This window comes from Lagenorhynchus albirostris, chromosome 1, assembly GCF_949774975.1.
Source record: "Lagenorhynchus albirostris chromosome 1, mLagAlb1.1, whole genome shotgun sequence".
Taxonomy (NCBI): Eukaryota; Metazoa; Chordata; class Mammalia; order Artiodactyla; family Delphinidae; genus Lagenorhynchus; species Lagenorhynchus albirostris.
In genome coordinates this window covers 133,160,401-133,178,115 of record NC_083095.1, presented here as the reverse complement: position 1 = coordinate 133,178,115, position 17,715 = coordinate 133,160,401, and the positions used below count along the sequence as shown (strand labels likewise).

General features: G+C 40.4%; 1 protein-coding gene, 1 long non-coding RNA gene and 1 pseudogene across 3 annotated transcripts in view; 2 read left to right on the top strand and 1 right to left on the bottom strand.

The window, feature by feature from the left end:
* The window catches only part of LOC132523486 (uncharacterized), a 56,241-nt gene extending 52,664 nt beyond the window's left edge, over window positions 1–3,577 (bottom strand). Inside the window, exon 1 of the long non-coding RNA XR_009541537.1 lies at window positions 3,374–3,577. This is a non-coding gene — a long non-coding RNA (uncharacterized LOC132523486). The remainder of the gene's footprint in view (window positions 1–3,373) is intronic.
* Window positions 3,578–4,228: 651 nt separating this feature from the next.
* The window catches only part of HMG20A (high mobility group 20A), a 67,829-nt gene continuing 54,342 nt past the window's right edge, over window positions 4,229–17,715 (top strand). The window contains exon 1 of one of the 2 annotated variants that reach the window (XM_060154687.1): window positions 4,229–4,366. The gene's annotated coding sequence lies outside the window, so the exon portion shown is untranslated. The remainder of the gene's footprint in view (window positions 4,367–17,715) is intronic. The other variant, XM_060154697.1, reaches the window with a different exon arrangement.
* LOC132523469 (histone H1.0-like) lies at window positions 4,319–16,194 on the top strand (annotated as a pseudogene).

The window sequence follows — 17,715 nt, the reverse complement described above, 5'->3', positions numbered from 1 at the left end:
GACAAAGTTAAAGCTCCTTAGTTTGGTTCATAAGGCATTCAGTGATTTGGCTTCTTATCACTTCATCAGCTCCTGTTCTAAAACTCTGCTGTCCACTTGTGCCTACTGAGTACTTGAACATGGCTAGACACAACTGAGATGTGGTATTAGTATAAAATACATACCAGATTCTGAAGACTTCGTATGAAAAAGAGAATGTCAAACATCTCAATAATGCTTTTTATAGTGATTACAGATTGAAATAAAATTTTAGATATATCAGCTTAAATAAATATATTACTAAAATTAATTTCACCTTTTCCTTTTTTAACATGGTTAATAGAAAGTTTTAAAATACATATGTGAATTACATTTGTGACTTGTATTATTATATTTTTACAGAACAGCACTGGTCTAGAATGTCCTTTCCCTTTTTCTGAACCTAGTTAACTGCTATCTATTTTTGAAGATTAGCTCAGGTAACCCACTAAGATGCATTTTGGGACATGCCCCTCCCAAGACCCCAAGTCTTAGTCAACTACCCCTCCTGCTCTGTGCTTCCATCCAAAGGAATCTGCTTACACCTGTTATATATCACTCCACATTATAATTATTGGTTATCAGCTATCTTCTCCTCCTAAACTATATGCTCCTTGCAAAAAGGCATATCATTGTACATATACTCAGGGCTTACCACCATGTTTACCACTTAAAAGGCACTCAAAATATTTGCTGAACAAATGTGAACTATCTATTCCTGGCCTGAAAGTTACTAGAATTTCTCCAAGGAAAACAAACCAGCAAAGAAGGAGTCTAGACTTTCCCAAGAGCTTCAGTAATGAAAGGATCAGAACGAAGGTAGGGAGTAGGAATTAAAGTAAAGAGAAGAGCAATAAGAAAATAAGGCTCATCACACACAACTACCTCTTAACAGTGAAAACAGGAATTTGCAGCAGTGAAATGGAGCCTTGAACTCAACTTGGCATGCCAGGGGCCACAGTTTGGTTCCTAAATTACTCAAATAACCCATCCAACAAAAGAGTATGATTTGGCAGGTTTCAACACAAACAGCTAGAGCCCAGCACCTGTTCCACTTAAACAGAGCATCATTACAGTTAAAAACAACAACAAATCTCTCTTATGAAGCAAACACTAATCTCATGGTGCTTCACCACGGAACAATTTAGAAGAGTTATTATGTGCCAAAGCATGAATTTATGGATGATGCTTATTTGGCAAATATGGTTGGCACTGCTAGATGTTGAAAAACATGTATGCAAATAAGCAAATAAAATTTTTAAGCTCTCAGACTTAAATATTTACATTATCATAAATGTACAAAGATAAATGTTTATATGAGAACACATACAACACATTCCAGGAACACATTTTTTAATGTGATTGTCAGGAACGGTTATGAAGTGGCATTATTTCTTTATGGGCCTCAGGATAGACTCTTAAAAATGACTTCTGACAGAATGTTAATGGGGTACAAAAATTATGGAAGAAGTTTTTCTGTACTATCTCTGGGTAAAATGAATAGTCACAGTATCATAATAGTTCAAAGCAATCTTATCTTTTCCTTTCACCAAAATACTTTTCTTCCCATCCTGGAACCCAGCCAAACATAAATGTCAAACCATAAATGCGCGGGGGCGGGGAAAGGATGAAGAAGAGGACCACACATCAAAAAGGCTTAAAGAAAATAATGACATTTTTTTCCCCACATAATATAGTCATGTTAGAGTCTCCAAAAATAAAGACATGATAAAATATTTCCCCTCTTCCCCTCTGACAGTTTTGGAAAGATGTTTGTTTTTTTCACATAGTTTGTGAGTTGGTCATAGCCAAAACTCACTAGCAATGGTATGAATTCTGCTTCCATTGTTAACTGTTAATCTCTGGGTCGAGGCTACAACTCCCATCTCTGAAGTCAAGAAAATGTACCATACTTGCCATTACAGTTTACTAAACGACTCACCGAAGAGAAGTGCCAGGCACTTCAGAAAGTAATTAGGGTAGTCAGTGGACTGAGCTATCTAGAAATGTTCTGAGATTATAGAGAAGCCATCATGAAGCAAGTATTCAAGATTGCTCATGGAAAGTTTTACCCCTGTGGATAATTCACGGTTTTCACTTCTACACTGCAGAGAGCAATATGGGTTCTCCGACTATACACATTACCACATCATTTCGTTTATCAGGGGAAAAAAAAGAAAAGAAAAAAAGGCGTTGTGGCTGAACAAAAATCAAGAGGTAGGCCCCAAAACAGAATCCTCAAGGCAATCCCAATTCAGGTGAAAAGCTGTGGACATACATAATACAATGACCTAAATATAACCTTTCATGTAAATCTCCAAGTATTTAATTCAACGTATAATCTTACCACATTTAACAGAGGCAAAAGAAAATGTATTAGGTTTTCTATAACAAGGCCAATAAAGATGAAATCAGTTTTCCTTTAACTCGTCACTATCCCCTCAACCCCAACCTTGCAATAACTCCATTCCACAGCTCTCAAATTCCTAAACGGGGATCTTAAAAAACACAACGTATTGCAAAAAAGTTAACATTTAAAGGTGGGAGGGCTCCTCTTTCCTGTTGCTCTCAGCAGTCTTTAATGCAAAGGACGAAAAAATGAAATCAAGCTCTCAGACGTATGGTGCAGGCAACAGGGAGGGGGTAGAGAAGGGGCTCAGACGGCAAGTCCTCAACGCGGGAGGTGAGAAAAGTTGCAAGAAAGGACGAGTCAAAGGGCGAAGGAGAAACAAAACTGACCCAACGAACCACTCAAAATCCCCCCAAAACCGAGGAAACCCGCACGTTAGGGGGCTCACAAACCGTAGAGCCAAGTGAGCAGGCAAAGAGTCACCGGGTTTCACCCTGGCGCTGCTGGCCAGGCTGCGCCGGATCCTCCCAGGTTTGGAGGTGGATGTCCGTGCAGACTTAGCAGGAGCGAAAGGAGTCCTTCCTGCCCCAGCCTCACCGCGTCCGGCTCCTCCAAGATTCACTTTCCCCAGCAGCCTTCCAGCCGCGCCCGGGGGCGTCCCTCGCCGCCAGGTCCCAACTTTCCCTCCTCTGGGGGGCGCCGAGCTGCCGGGGCCGCCGCCGCCACAGCCACCGAGAGAAGGGGCGGGAGCGGGGGCGCTTGGGGGCGCGCGGCGCCAGCGGGCTCCGGGGGCGGCAGGGCGCGGGGGTGGCCGTGGCCGGAGAGCCCGCGCCGGGCCGGACGCACCGGCCGCCAAAGCCCCCGCGGCGGCGCCACCCAGACCCCACGCCGCCCCGCCCGGATTCCCCCAGGTCAGCTCCCTCACCCCGTGGCGACCCAGGTCCCACAAGCCGGCGCGAGAGGAGAAGGGAAAGGAGGCGACGTGGGCAACCTTGCCCCAGTTACCTGAGGGGCTCACACGCCGCCGCGGTGACTACCTTCGCCGGCCGTCCAGTACTCTTCCTGGTGACCGCGGCCGCCACCGCCGAGCAACTGACACTGACTAACAACAACTAACTAACTACTAGCCGCCGCCGAGTCCACCGCGCGCTCCCGGCCGCCCGTAGACCGCCCGGCCCACCAGCCTGCCCGCCTCCTCCCAGCCCGGCGCGCCGCCCCTCCGCGCGCGCACTCGCTGCCGCGCTCCTTGAGCGAACACGCGCGCGCGCGCGCGCACGAGGCCACGGCCCTCTCCCAGTCTCGCCTCAGCCCCGAGGGAGGAGTCACCATGAGGCCCCTCCTCTCGCGTTCCTACCTCCAGAGGAAGAGAACTAGAGAGCGTCTGATTGGCTGAGGGAGGCGTGGCCAAAGGAAGAGGGCGGGACGACCAGGACCTTGGGCCGGCGTAAAGGGAAATTTCAGTTCAATTACGTACCAGGGGAAAAAAGGGAACGAAGTATTGGTCCATTTGGTGCCTAAGCCCCTTAGGTCTGCCTACAGTCGAATACAGGATATGTGTCTTCAAGGATTCCAGCACATAGTAATAACCAATTTAAGTCCCAATACTTTCTGCAGGCCTTAGCAATGTAAAAAACTACATCTCCCAGAAACCTCCGCGAAAATAAGTCTCACCTTGCGTAATCACGTAGTCCTTCGCCTCCTTTGAACAAAATAATCCCTCCATTTTTCTGAAGGTATGGGGAATAATATTTCATTTTTCTCCTCACCAGAACAGCCTTAAGTGCTGCATTAGAGAAGTTACCTATGGGAAGGTGGTTAAGCGATTAGGTAAAGGGAAAGAAAAGACATCAAAATAAAGTACTGCGGAGGAATTTTTGTCAAGCTGTGAGGCGACGCAGTGAGAAGAGTGAAGGCGATTGAGAGGGGCTCAGGGAATTGTCCCCTGTGCCAGGGACTTTCTTTAGGCCCCAGGCCCCTGCCTACCCCTGTCGTCAGCAGGTCAGTAAGCAAGGCGAGCTTGGGGGTGGCCACAGTGGATGTGCCCTTCACCCCTTGAAGATCATCCCTCTTTTGCTGTTATTGGTTTGTCTCGGTTTGAGGCCGACTGAATGGGGCGCCTCACTTCCGGTTGGGGGAGGGGAGGAAGGCCATTCTGGGGGAGGGGGGAACATAGCTCACTTCCTGTGGGGGTAGGGTGATGGGTTGGGGTGTCCAACCCACTTCCTGTGCCGGCGAGGGCTTGAAAAGGTGATGCTTGGTGCCGTATGGATAGACGGTATCTTAAAGCTTTGGGATTGTGCCTTACGTGAAAAGTTAGGTTATTCCACGAAGTTGTGCTAATCACCAGCCTCCAGTCAGAATTTATGTGACTTTTGGTTCCAAGTGTAAGAGGAAAATTTTCTCCCCAGCAGAATTTTCTTAATGCGTTATTCAAAGAATTCGAAACCCCTTGTTAAAACCCTTTACTCGTCTCTACAATACGACATGCTTTCTTGTGTGACTCAGGAATTGCCCACCCCTTCTCCCTTACTCAAGTCCAACCTTGACTTAGTGAGGTTTAGGGGTGTTCTCTGCCTTGACATGCCACAGGAACTCTGTAGCTATTCTTAAGGAGGTCGTTTATTACGGACCTCCTTAAGGACTCAATATTTTACATAAATTTTGAAGCATTTTCACCTTATCGGAGTGAAAATATCATACTGAAGTACTCAATTACTTGGTGTTATCTTAACTGATGTGATCGGGATCTTAAATCCTTAGACCTGTTGATTTTAGGCTACAGGTTCTGCCCTGGGCCTGAAAACAACTTCCTCAGCTTTAAAAATTCTTATTGGTAACTTACATGTAACAACTGAAAGTTGCAGTGTAGTACATTTTCCCCCTTTGTGATTTAATTAAATTCAGCACCGATTAAAAAATGGTGTCTGCACTTTGTAGTTTTAAGGCATGGTGCAGGGATCATGAGATTCAGCTCAGATTTTAAGGAGGTGGAAAATTTGGCTCACAAAGGACTAAAGATGAATACCAGAATTTTCTGTTTTTCCTATATTCTCAATATTTTATAAGAAACTATACGTAAAGTGGTAATGAACAGTCAACAGTTCGATTTTTTGGTTTCTGTTTTCAAGTACCACAGTACTTGGTAAGTTGGGGTGGGCAGGGTACTGAAGGAATCAATCTATTTGGAGTTTACGAAATCTCAACAACTTTAGTAATTTTAGAATATCAAGTGAATTGTAGTGTCTTTCAAGAATTTTTAAAAGAATAAGCCCTGTGTATTTTTTCCTTTGGGGTTGTCACCTAATCTACTCTCAGAATTTGCAACTGTTTTAATTCTGGTTCTTTTCGAAAGCTAGTTTGTTTAGAGTTTATTAGAAAATGTGATTTAAACTAAAATGTTTAAACAACTGTAACTTAAATGTTACAGTAAGGAAAAAATATATGTTTTAACTTTCTATAGACATTAAAAAAAAAAAAAAAAACAAAAAGCTAAGACCCTAAAATCAGTGAGTTATCTTTTGAAGGACTATAGAATTTCTGCAGAAGTTGAAAAGGCAAGACACAATTATGTGTGTGTTATTAATAGAAGGTTAGGGACATGTATACTGCCTCAAGCAACTATTAATTGATTAGAAAGAAAGTGTTCATTATCTTCTATATTAGTGTAATATAGAAGAATATATGATATGATCACCCTGACAAATTAAACTATTAAACTACAGTATTAAGAATTACTGGAGTGAGTAAAGATTGTGGAACTAAATGAAATAGATAGAGAAAAGATAGTTAAAATATTGATTGAGATACAGCAGTATTGCCTGTAGGAAATTATCTTTGTAAAGCAAAGGAGTTTTTAAAATTGGTCTTTATACTATTCCAGGGAAGAAATGCAGTATAATAGAAATAAGAAAACTTGTTGCAGCTGAGAGACTTGAGCAGCTTGAAGAACTGTCTGTTCAGAAGAAAGCAATTTTTAAAGCACATATTTGAAAAAAGATGTTTTGTGATAACAGGCAGTTATTCATTAGTTCCATCAAAGAAGAAATATTAGAAAAGCTTGTGAAAAATAGAGGGAAGTTCATGGAACCTGCTTTTATTCTCTTTAAAAGTGTTTCTGTAGAGAGGCTTGCTGTCTTCCAAAGGCTTTTTTTTTTCCCCTTAATGTTCTTTGTTGCAGTTTTCTTTGCATGTTCTAATAGAAACATACTATCAAAATTAGAAAAGTAAAGACTTTTGTAAGTGTACTCTGTTACTTCTTTAAGTAAATGAATTTGAGGTTTTCATTTCATTCCTTGTCGTCAATAATAAAGAGATTGTCCGTTTTTTTTCAGAATATTTAGATTAGATAACCATTTTCATTTCCAAAAAGCAGTCATTGGATATACGGCTCACAACTCACAGCAGTTTGAAATATTAAAACAGTAGGTCAAAATTCTGGATTCCATCTCACTGAAATTTGATTACCCACGAAGTACTAGATGCTATCTATAATGCAAAAGGGTCTTTTCATTCTTTTGTCTACCTTCTTTTAAAAAATCATGCTGTTGTTTTACAACTATTGCTTTTTTGTATGTTTGTTGTTTTGGAGTTGCTTGTTTTTGCCATGGGGTTGAGTGTTAAAGAGAATATGCTAACAACATGAATGGTTTTTAAACCTACTGTTCTGCTGTCTTTATTTCAGGGCCTTCAAGAGTATTCAAACAAGAATACCCCTTATGTGACTTTTCATTATTTCAAGAAAAGTTTATTGAGTGCTTACTGTATACTAGTCTCTGTTTTAGGGACTTGGGATACATCAGTGAATACAGACAAATATCCGTGTTCTCTTGGAGTTTACTCTCTAGTTTCCAAATCAAAGCTGGAATTTTGCTCCCTGGATATTCCTAAATAAGCTCTATAGTGTGATCATTGTTCAAACTGATCAAGAAACAGCCCTAAGCTTGATCTCTCTTGGTCTTGATCTCTAAGCCATTCTAAACCCAGTTTTGAATATTTCAGTCTAATTTTTCTCCAGACCATTAAAGCCCATCTGTTAAATATTCAACCCTTTTCTTTGATGCATGCATCATGACCCTACCATTCTAGCCTCCTTTGTTCACAAATAAAAGTGAACAATGGGGAAAATATGGGATCAGACAGGCCTGGGTTCAAAAGTGATGTCTACATTTTACTAGCTGAGCTTCTTATTAGCTTGGTAACCTCTAACAATTTACTTGACCTCTCTGAGCCTCACTTGCCATAAACTTAAATGAGGTTATTTGGTGGATCAGGTATATTATATGTAAATCACCTGGTACAATGCCTGGTGTTAGCAGCTTAATGAATGCTATTATTTTTCCCCCAGTTTGCTTCTGTTATTCTAGCTATGGGGATTTGCCTACATGTCTGTTTTAAGCCTTACATATTCCCGGAAGTATCGGGATGCAGTGCTAGAATTATTCAAATTCATCCTTCCCCAGTCTCAGTGAGCTAAGCATGCTCACTTAGCTGTCAAGAGTTCATTTTTTGTTCCTTGTGGAAGGAGAAATCACTAATTTCCATGATTACTTTAGATAATAAGCATAATAGAAAAGTTTCAAGAAAAGGTTAAGGAATCACTAAAGTAATTTGAATTGTTAACGGAAGACTTTTTGAATCATTCTTCTAAACCTATTTAAATACTAAACCTAATATTCAAGTCTCTTCTGTCATTACCCATCTACACATTCCTAACTAGATTGGTCTCTGAAAAAAAAATTCTATACAGTATCCAGCCTTTTCTATCTTTGTTCATGCTATTCTCTGTGTGGAACACTTTCTCTTTTCCTGGGAATCCTTATCTATCAGAATGCCACCTTCTTTGTGGCCCTTTCTCAAGTACCACCTTCAGCTTCAAGAAGTATTGTCTGATGTCTGTCCTCTTCTCTGTCCATTCTCCCAACCATATGTGTGTCTGTTGACACTCCAGAGCATTTTGTACTTTTCTTATAGCATTTAATATATAGTGCTACTGCTGTTGTTGTATGTTTCTGTTGTTACTGTACTGTCATGTAGAGTTTATGAACTGTCATAAAAGTCTGCAGACTATAACATATTCCTATGTGTGTCTGCTGTCAAACCTAGCACAATACCATTCACATCATAAGTATTCAGTAAATATTTGTGGAGTTGAATTGGCAGTTGGGGTAGATGAAACTGATGAATAACGTTTGTCCACTATAGCCAGTAGTAAACACAGTGACCTATGTACAGTAGACACTCAAAGATCTGCTGAATGAAAGGGTAAGTAATTCTCCCATTTGTGAGCATAGGGTATCAATATATTGAGCATACATTAAACACCTACTATATGATGAGATCTATGAGAACTGATCCCTGCCCTCAATTTAATTGGAAACAACTAAGTGGTAATTAATATGTACAGATTCTGAAGACTGAAGGTGTTTGAGTGAAGGTGGGGTAGGGAGTCAGTGTAGAGTTGTTTGCATTTTGAGAGATATCCCAGGCTGTCTGAACTCAGAAACAGAATAGAGTTAGGTATCAAGAGATACTTAACTTGCAGTTCCACTCCTAGTTACATACCCAAAAGAATTAGAAATGTGTTCACACAAAAACTTTCCCCAAATGTTCCTAGCAGCATTATTCATAAGAGCCAAAAAATGGAAACAGACCAAATTGTGCATGAATGAATAAACAAAATGTAGTATAGTCATACGGTGGAAAATATTCATCAATAAAAAGGAATACAGAATTGATACATGCTATAAAATGGATGAATCTTGAAAATATTACACTAAAGTGAAAGAAGCCAGACACAAAAGGCCACATACTGTATGATTCCATTTATATGCAATGTCTAGAATAGGAAAATCCATAGAGACAGAAAGTATATTAGTGTGCCAGGGAGTGGAGGGCAAGGATAGGGAGTGACTGCTAATGTGTATGGGATTTCTTTGAGGGGATGATGAAAATGTCCTGGAATTAGATAGTGATAATGAGTCCACAACCTTGATACTAAAATACCTTGTATACCAATATACTAAAAACCACTGAATTGTACACTGACGGGGTGAATTTTATGGTATGTGAATTATACCGTTAAAAAAGAGAGGGGGAGATACATAAACTTGAAGAATTTGGATTTTGGATGGAGCTAGAAGGAAAGCAGGAGATGATAATTCTTTCTCAGATCCTAGAGGGAAATGTAAGTGTCTAGGTACAGGACTAAAGGTATGTTGAGGTTCAGTTGAGGATGGATGTGAAGGTTTCTGCTATTTGTGTCTTATGAAGCAGGCAGTGAGGTGAATGATTAGAGTAGAAGGGTGTTGACAGAGAAGAACGACATTTTAGGAACTTGAAGGAAGCTTCAGATTTCTTTTTGATTGGGTCAAGGATGTGGTATGTGGTCAACTTAGTTTCAGTGTGAAGGTCAACTAAGTTCAGATGGTGAAAGTATCATAAGGGAGTCTGATAGCAATCACCAGTGAAGTTACTGGAGAAGATGGGAGAACAGAGACTAGACAAAAATATTATAGTTTGATTCTTAAACTATCCCCATATAATGAAAATAGTTAGATCATAATGGGAAGGAACCAAGGGCAGTGATTTGGAGAAGTCAGTACGCGTGAAGGTATTCATTTGAAGAAGTACTTGAGTACCTTTTATGTGCCAGGCACTATTAAATAAAATCATAGTTACTTTCCTTATTGAATTATTTTCTTAAAATAAAGTCTTATGAGTGGGATTATTCGTTCTAAGAGTGGGCATTTTATAGTTCTTGATACAGTAGCTATATTATTTCTCTAAAAGGTTGTGCTAACTTCCGATGCCACCAGCAACATACAGCTGTGTTGTTTTAACCACAATTTCACCAGCAAAAATTTTTGGCTAATTGGATAGGCATAAAATTATTCTTCTCTTTGGTTATTGCTTGTAATATGGTTAAGTGTTTCTGTACCATGGAATTGGCATCTGTTGGAGCATGAATGTATTCAAAGCCTTTATATTTGCTACCTCATCTGGAATAGCTTCCTTAAAGGGTATGGATTTTTAAGAACCCTAGGAATCAAACCAGCCTCTAATTTGAATCAGCTCAAAAACTACTTTTATTCAGTGGTGTTCTCCTTATTTTCTAAATGATATTCACATTTAAACTACATTTAGCCATAATTCCAATTCCCATTCAACTAACTTAATTCTCATAATTTGGTGTTGTAGGTATTAACTAACTTCACTTTGCATATGAGAAGATAGAGGCTTAGAGAGGTTAGGTCATTTGCCCAAAGTCACTTAACCAGTAAGTGACAGAGACAGGATTTGAATGCAGCCGATTATCAGTCGCAAACTCCATGATCTCTCAGTATCACTACTAAAATTTAATGGAGGCTAATGGAAACTGGAAGAGAAATCTGAAATGGAACTTGGGACGATCAGGCACTTACTTACATATGAACATAGTGAAGCAGTTAGCAGAGAAAGTTTTTTTATTTTATTTTTTTATTGGGGAGGCTATGGCACATAGACAAAGAGAGGAAGGACTCTCTTTAAGCACAAATTTTCAAGGCCCTTTCTGTTTCTCCCTGATGAACAGGTACGTACTACTCCAAAATCTATGATAGGAGCAAAGTGGGAGGAAGGTAGTAGTAGGAAAGCAACTGCCTTTAAATATATACATTGACAGTCATCTGATGGTAGAAGGAACAGATGAAATGGCCCTCAGAGAGGCCCACAAAGTATTCAGTAACTTTTTTTTTTCAGTAACTTTTAAAATAACAAGTCTAACATGATAACAAGGTTAATGAGATATTTAAAGCACAGTACATAATAGTGAAGGAAGAGAGATTCTTTCATTTTTATTCATTATAGTATGCTCACTAGACAAATTTTAGATCAGGAATATAAAACAAGAGGTGCCATGTTCTAATGCTGGCTTTTAGTCAGATAAAATACCCCAATATACAGATAAGACAATTAAGGCTCAAAATTACACACCAAATAAAGTCACACAGTGGGCCCTAGAACATAGGCCTCCTGCTTCCGAGTACATTTTGCTAAATTGAGCTAAGTGAAAACAACAATCTATGTGGTGGTTTTGTAATTTATATTATAATTTTTTATAATTTAATATGTTATTCTTAAAAGAGATCATTTCTCTGTGTGTTTTAAAACAACAATAATAAAGATCCACACACCAGATTACTAAATGTTTGGTGATAGGTTAGAATAAGAAGTGATACTGAAGATCAGGTTGAACCCTAATGTATCAGATAGTCCATCTGTAAATTACACCTAAATAGTATTTATCTGTATCCCAGATTGCATTGAGGTGGGGTGGAAGACACAGATCGTTTGAAAACTATCATAGAAACATTACTCTTGAAAGATTTTGATGTGTACATATGTGTATTTGTATTTAAGCATTTGGAATTTTCAACAAAGCCCAGCCCTTTTCTTCCATCCCTACTCCTTTAAGTGAAACTAATACCCCTTGCTTCACAAGAAATATCAATAGTATCCAGATACTCCACTTTTTTCTTTCATAGCCTCAAAATTTATATCTCCCTTCTCTTTCCATCTCCACACTTCCTTCATTCCTATACTTCATAGCTTTAATTAATGTTCTCTTGACACAAACCTTTCATTTTTATTGCCAGTGATTCCACAATCACTACAACTCTTTGAGAAAACAACATAGCTGTTGTGTCAGCAATAATAAAATGCTCATATCTTGAGCCAGTATTCCACTGATACGATTTTATTCTGAGAAAATGCTTCAAGTAAGGAAAATAGTGAAAGGGACAAAATGTTAATAGCACTGATATCTATTATGTTTTAAAAAATGGAAACCTTCTAGATATCCAACAATAGAATAATGGTTAAGCAAATTATTACCTATTCATTCAGTAGGCTATTAGACATTCATTTTTCACAATAGCTTTTAAAATATATTGAAAGATGTTGTAAGTATCTTTATGCCAAAATGAAAAAGGAGAAAAATAAATCAATGAAAAAAGTAGAAAAACTGATCTGATTAGTATATTTCTGAAGCATTTGTATTTTCTGTATCATAATAATTGACATTTATTGAGCACACACCAGTGTCAGGCACAATACTAAAGCAATATTATAGAGGCAATATTGAGTAGTTAGTAAGAAAAATGCTCTTAAGTCAAGTCCTAGCTCCATCACTTACTAGTATGTGATCTTGAAAAGGAAATGGGAGATAGTAACTATATCTACATTAAGTTATTAAATCCATTTAAAGTGTCTGGTATGTAGTAAGCCCTCATTAAAGTGTTTTTGTTACTAGACATTTTACAGACATTTAATCTTCACAACACTTATGAGATGGTGTTATTTTCATTTACATAAGAGAAAATTGAAACTCAGAATGTTTAAATAGTTTGGTCAAATAACTTGCCAAAGTCACACAGCTAATAAGCAGTAGAGTTTTGATTGAGAATCTAAGCTATGACTTCCATTCCTGGCTCTGAGGGACTAGGTTGTTGCAGACTAATCCTTTTGCCGAGAACAACATGAAAGGGTGGATTTAAAAAAAGAAAAGAGAGGGCTTCCCTGGTGGCGCAGTGGTTGAGAGTCTGCCTGCCGATGCAGAGGACATGGGTTCGTGCCCCACATGCCGCGGAGCTAGGCCCGTGAGCCATGGCCGCTGAGCCTGCGCGTCCAGAGCACAGGCTCCGCAATGGGAGAGGCCACAACAGTGAGAGGCCCGCGTACCGGAAAAAAAAAAAAAAAAAAAAAAAAAAAAACAGGGAAAGCATCAGAGACCTACTGAGGCAGCCAGGACTTAAACCAAAATTATGCAGCCAAGGGAACTTCAAAAAAGCATGCTGATGTTCTAAGCTTCTCTTTTCCCCTTGAAGAATTTGCTGAATACATGGTGCAGAACAAGAATCTATGAAATTTAGCAGAGGATTTCTGCTAGAGGTAGAGAGCCAGTAGTCTCATGGGGCTTAGTACATAAAAATTGGAGTTTAGGTGTCCCCAGGTGGCCTGGACTGAGGGGCCAAGACCCTAGTAGGGAAGGGAAGCACCAAGAAATGATTTTGCTGCAGAGTCAGAGGCTAAGCAGAGCAGAAGCTAAGCAAGCTAAGCAGAAAATCCCTATAAAGCAGAGTGAATTTCTGTCCATCTCATGATGTTGACAAGCAAACATTAAAATTCAGGTCCCTCCAAGGAAGAAAGGACCTATAAACACCCCTGACTCTCAATTAGCATTCCCTAGAGGACTATACCCTCTATACACAATAGACTTGAATACAAGAATAACTAGAAATAAGGAAGAATATTTCATAATTGTAAAAGGGTCATTCTACCAGGGAAAATGTGAGAACTATAAATTTGTATATATCTAATTCCAGTAATATGACTTCAAAAAAATATTTTTTCAAGTTCACATGGGACATTTAACAAAGTAGATCTTATGATAGACCATAAAGCAAGTCTCAACAAATTTCATCTAGAATATGTTATCTGACTACAGTTCAATTAAGTAAGAAATGGATTATAAAATAGTAGCTAGCAAACTCCCCCCAAAATACGTTTTGAATGACCCATTTGGTCAAAAAAGAAATCACAATTAAGACACATTTGCAACAGAATAGTAATGAAAATACAGTATATCAAAATATATGTGAATCAGCTAAAGCTATACTTGATGGGAAATTTATAACCTTAAATGCCTATACTGGAAGAGAAAAAAGTCCAAAACTAGTGATTTAAATATCATTCTCAAGAAATTAGGAAAAGAACTGCAAATTAAACCCAAAGTAAGTAGAAGAAAGGGAATTATAAAAAGTAGAAATTAATTAAATAGAAAACAAGTGCACAATAGGAAATATCTAGAGCCAAGAAAGAGTTCACTCTCTGAAAAGATCAGTAAAATATGTAGACCTCTAGCAATACTGATCAAGAAAAGAACATATTCAATATTAAACTCTTGATCTTTTCCCTAATTCTACATCTCCAGTCTTATTTCTATAAATCTAATCTTCATAAATATCTACTAATACCTCAATTAGAAGTCTTGGGATTGAGACACGGAACTGGGAAAAGAGAGGCAGAGGAGGCTGAGGCAGACCCGGGCACCAAGACCAAGCAACAGACCGGCGGGGCTGGGCCATGCAGACCCGGCCCAGCGAGTCCCCCCCGCCCCGCGACCTGAGCAAGGTCACCAAGAGCCTGCCTCAGACTGGCCTGGGAGCCAGAGGCACCAGAGCAGATCCCGAATCAGGCTTTCCTCGGCTTCCTATGAGGGCTGGCCCTTTGGAAGGTGCCTTCTTCAGCAGCAGGACCAGGCAGGCCACCATGACCGAGAACTCCACATCCACCCCTGCGACCAAGCCCAAGTGGGCCAAGGCCTCCAAGAAGTCCACAGACCACCCCAAGTATTCAGACATGATCGTGGCTGCCATCCAGGCAGAGAACTGTGCTGGCTCTTCATGCCAGTCCATCCAGAAGTACAAGAGCCACTACAAGGTGGGTGAGAATGCCAACTCCCAGATCAAATTGTCCATCAAGCACTTGGTCACCACTGGGGTCCTCGAGCAGACCAAAAGATGGGTGCCTCAGGGTCTTTCCGGCTGCCCAAGAGCAACGAGCCCAAGAGGTCAGTGGCCTTCAAGAAGACAAAGAAGGAAGTCAAGAAGGTGACCACGCCAATGAAGGCCGCCAAGCCCATGAAGGCTGCCTCCAAAGCCCCAAGCAAGAAGCCCAAAGCTACCCCAGTCAAGAAGGCCAAGAAGAAGCCGGCTGCCATGCCCAAGAAAACCAAAAAACCCAAGACTGTCAAAGCCAAGCCAGTCAAGGCATCCAAGCCTAAGAAGGCCAAACCAGTGAAGCCCAAAGCCAAGTCCAGTGCCAAGAGGGCCGGCAAGAAGTGACAATGAGGCTTTCCTTGTGGACACTCCTGCCTGTCTCCTATTTTCTGTAAATACTTTTCTCCTTTCTTCTCTCTTGATCCTCATCTGCAACCCTTTGCCCCTTTCCCTTCTGACTTTATAAACAGACAGAATTTGTATTCCTCAGAAATTAGGGAATAATTCATTTTTCCTTAACCAATTATGCAAGGACAGCAACAACAAATCTGGTCTCTGTAATGATGAGAATGTACTTATATTTTGTTTTGTTAATTTGTTACTAATCTGCTTATGGGTTTGGGAATTTGTGTGGGTTTGTGTGTTTTGTTTAGTTACATGGTTGGTTCACTCTGAAGGTAAAAGTTGGGGTCGGGGGGAGGGGGAGAATGGGCAAGGCAGCTTCTTGTGGCTAGATGACAGGGAGCCCAGGAATTGGACTGTTTGTAGGATTACCTATGAGGCCATCGAGTTTTCTTTAAGCTGAGCACTGCTTGTGAGAGTTTCAGAACCTTGACCCTGAGGAGAGGGGCGGCAGCAGCTGGACGGCAAAGGAGGGAGGTGGAAAAAAGCGCTCTCTAGGCTGACTTCCACCTCCCAGTGGTGAGCAGTGGGGCGTCCAAATCCAGTTTCCTTCTCACTTCTGTTAGTCTGCCCCAGTGGCCTCCCTATTGTCCTAGGGACATGGAGGAGGTTGAAGTGACAGCCGGTCCGAGAAACTGTGGCTTCTCTCAAGCAGCTGGAAACTAGCCACTGGTGGAGGGGGGTGGTCTCTGGCTTCCAAAAGTCTCCTGTTAAACATGAGTAGAAACTTTGGGGGAAGGGTGGAGAGTCAGTCAGCCAAGTGCCTCAGTGTGCCCTGTTGAAACTTGGGTTTTTCCACACAATTGGATTGTATCCTAGGAGGACCTTTTTCCTTTACCCCTGATTTTTTGTTCCTCCTGTACAAGAGGTGGGCTTTGCTTAGCAGTCTGGTGGCGCTCCAGCCCTGCCACCGACCACTTAAAAACCTCCCAACCTCTACTTCTGAATCTAAGTAGTTGTAGGTGGGGGAGAAGGGGAGGGCGGGGAGTGGACAGTAAGACATACTGCAGTCGACTTTGAATTGCTAAGTAGTTTTACAGAGCTAGGTCTGTGTGTATGTGTATGTATATGTATATATACACATCTAGGGCTAGTACTTATGTTTCACACCCAGGAGCTGGGAGAAAAAACCTGTACAGTCGTCTCTCCCTTTTCTTTTTAATAAAATAGAAAAATGCGCAATTGCGCATCTCCCTCCCCCCCCTTTTTATTTGTAAACAAGTTATTTGTGCCTGGAAGAATCTGCTGTCTTTGTAATTTTCAAACTTTAAAATAAAATTGAAAAAACAAGGGAAAAAAAAGTCTTGGGATTATTCTTGAGACCTCTCACTACTACACATACACACACATACACCATTCAGACCACTACAAAATTTTATTGATTCTACCTCTTAAATATATTGAATCCACCCTATATACTATATCTTCATTGCTATACCCTATTCTAAGCCACCATCACGCTGTGGTGGACTGTTGCAGTAGCTTCCCAACGGTAGCTTCCTGGATTCGTTCTTACTACCCATCAATCCATTCTTTACATAGAAGTAAGAATGATCCTTTAAAAAGCATAAATATCATATCATGCCGCTCTTAAGAATTCTTGAAAGGTTTGCTCTTACGCTTTGGTGAAAACTCAGATGTTTAAGATAACTCCATGTCTCCGCAGGGTATAGTCCCTGCTGCTGTCTCCTGACCACTTTACTCCAGCCCACTCTAGCCTTCTTTCACTTTTTCCAAAGCACCAAGTTCTTACTCAAGTCCTAGTTCTTCAGCATGGAATGTACTTAACATTCAACTCTCACTTTACTTCTTCAGAGAGGTCCTCTGTTTAAGTGACATCTCCTACTGTTTTTCTTTAGTGTTCTGTTCTTTTCCTTCATGGCAGTTTTCACAACTTAAAATTGTATTTATTGGTATGTTTGCTTAATCTTTCACCTCAAACCATAATTTTCCTGAAAGCAGAGACTGTTCACTGTTGTAGTCCTGGTGTCTTAACTAAGTGCCTGGTACATATTACGTGTTTGGTAAATATATGATGAATGAGAAAAGATAGCATGTCACCTTAGGTAAACTATATAGGTCAGGAACCGTTTCATAGGTGTGCCCTGTACCCTGGGAGCGTGGAGGGATTGTTTCTTCTGGTTTAATCCTTTATTTCTTCAAAATAACTCTCTGAGAAAGGCACCATGTAATCATTGTAATGCCTGGAGACAGTTTCTGATGATTAGCTGTCTTCTCAGTGATGTATATTTTATGTGCTAAGCTAAACTGGCAGTTGTGGGCAGATTTTATTTAAGCCCCCGCAAAGGAATATACCTGCCCGCATTTCTTAGATTGGAGCTCTTGGAAACTAGAGGCAGAGTGTTCTCAGTGGCAGTCCCGGCTAAACAACTTATCTTCTTTTCTAGA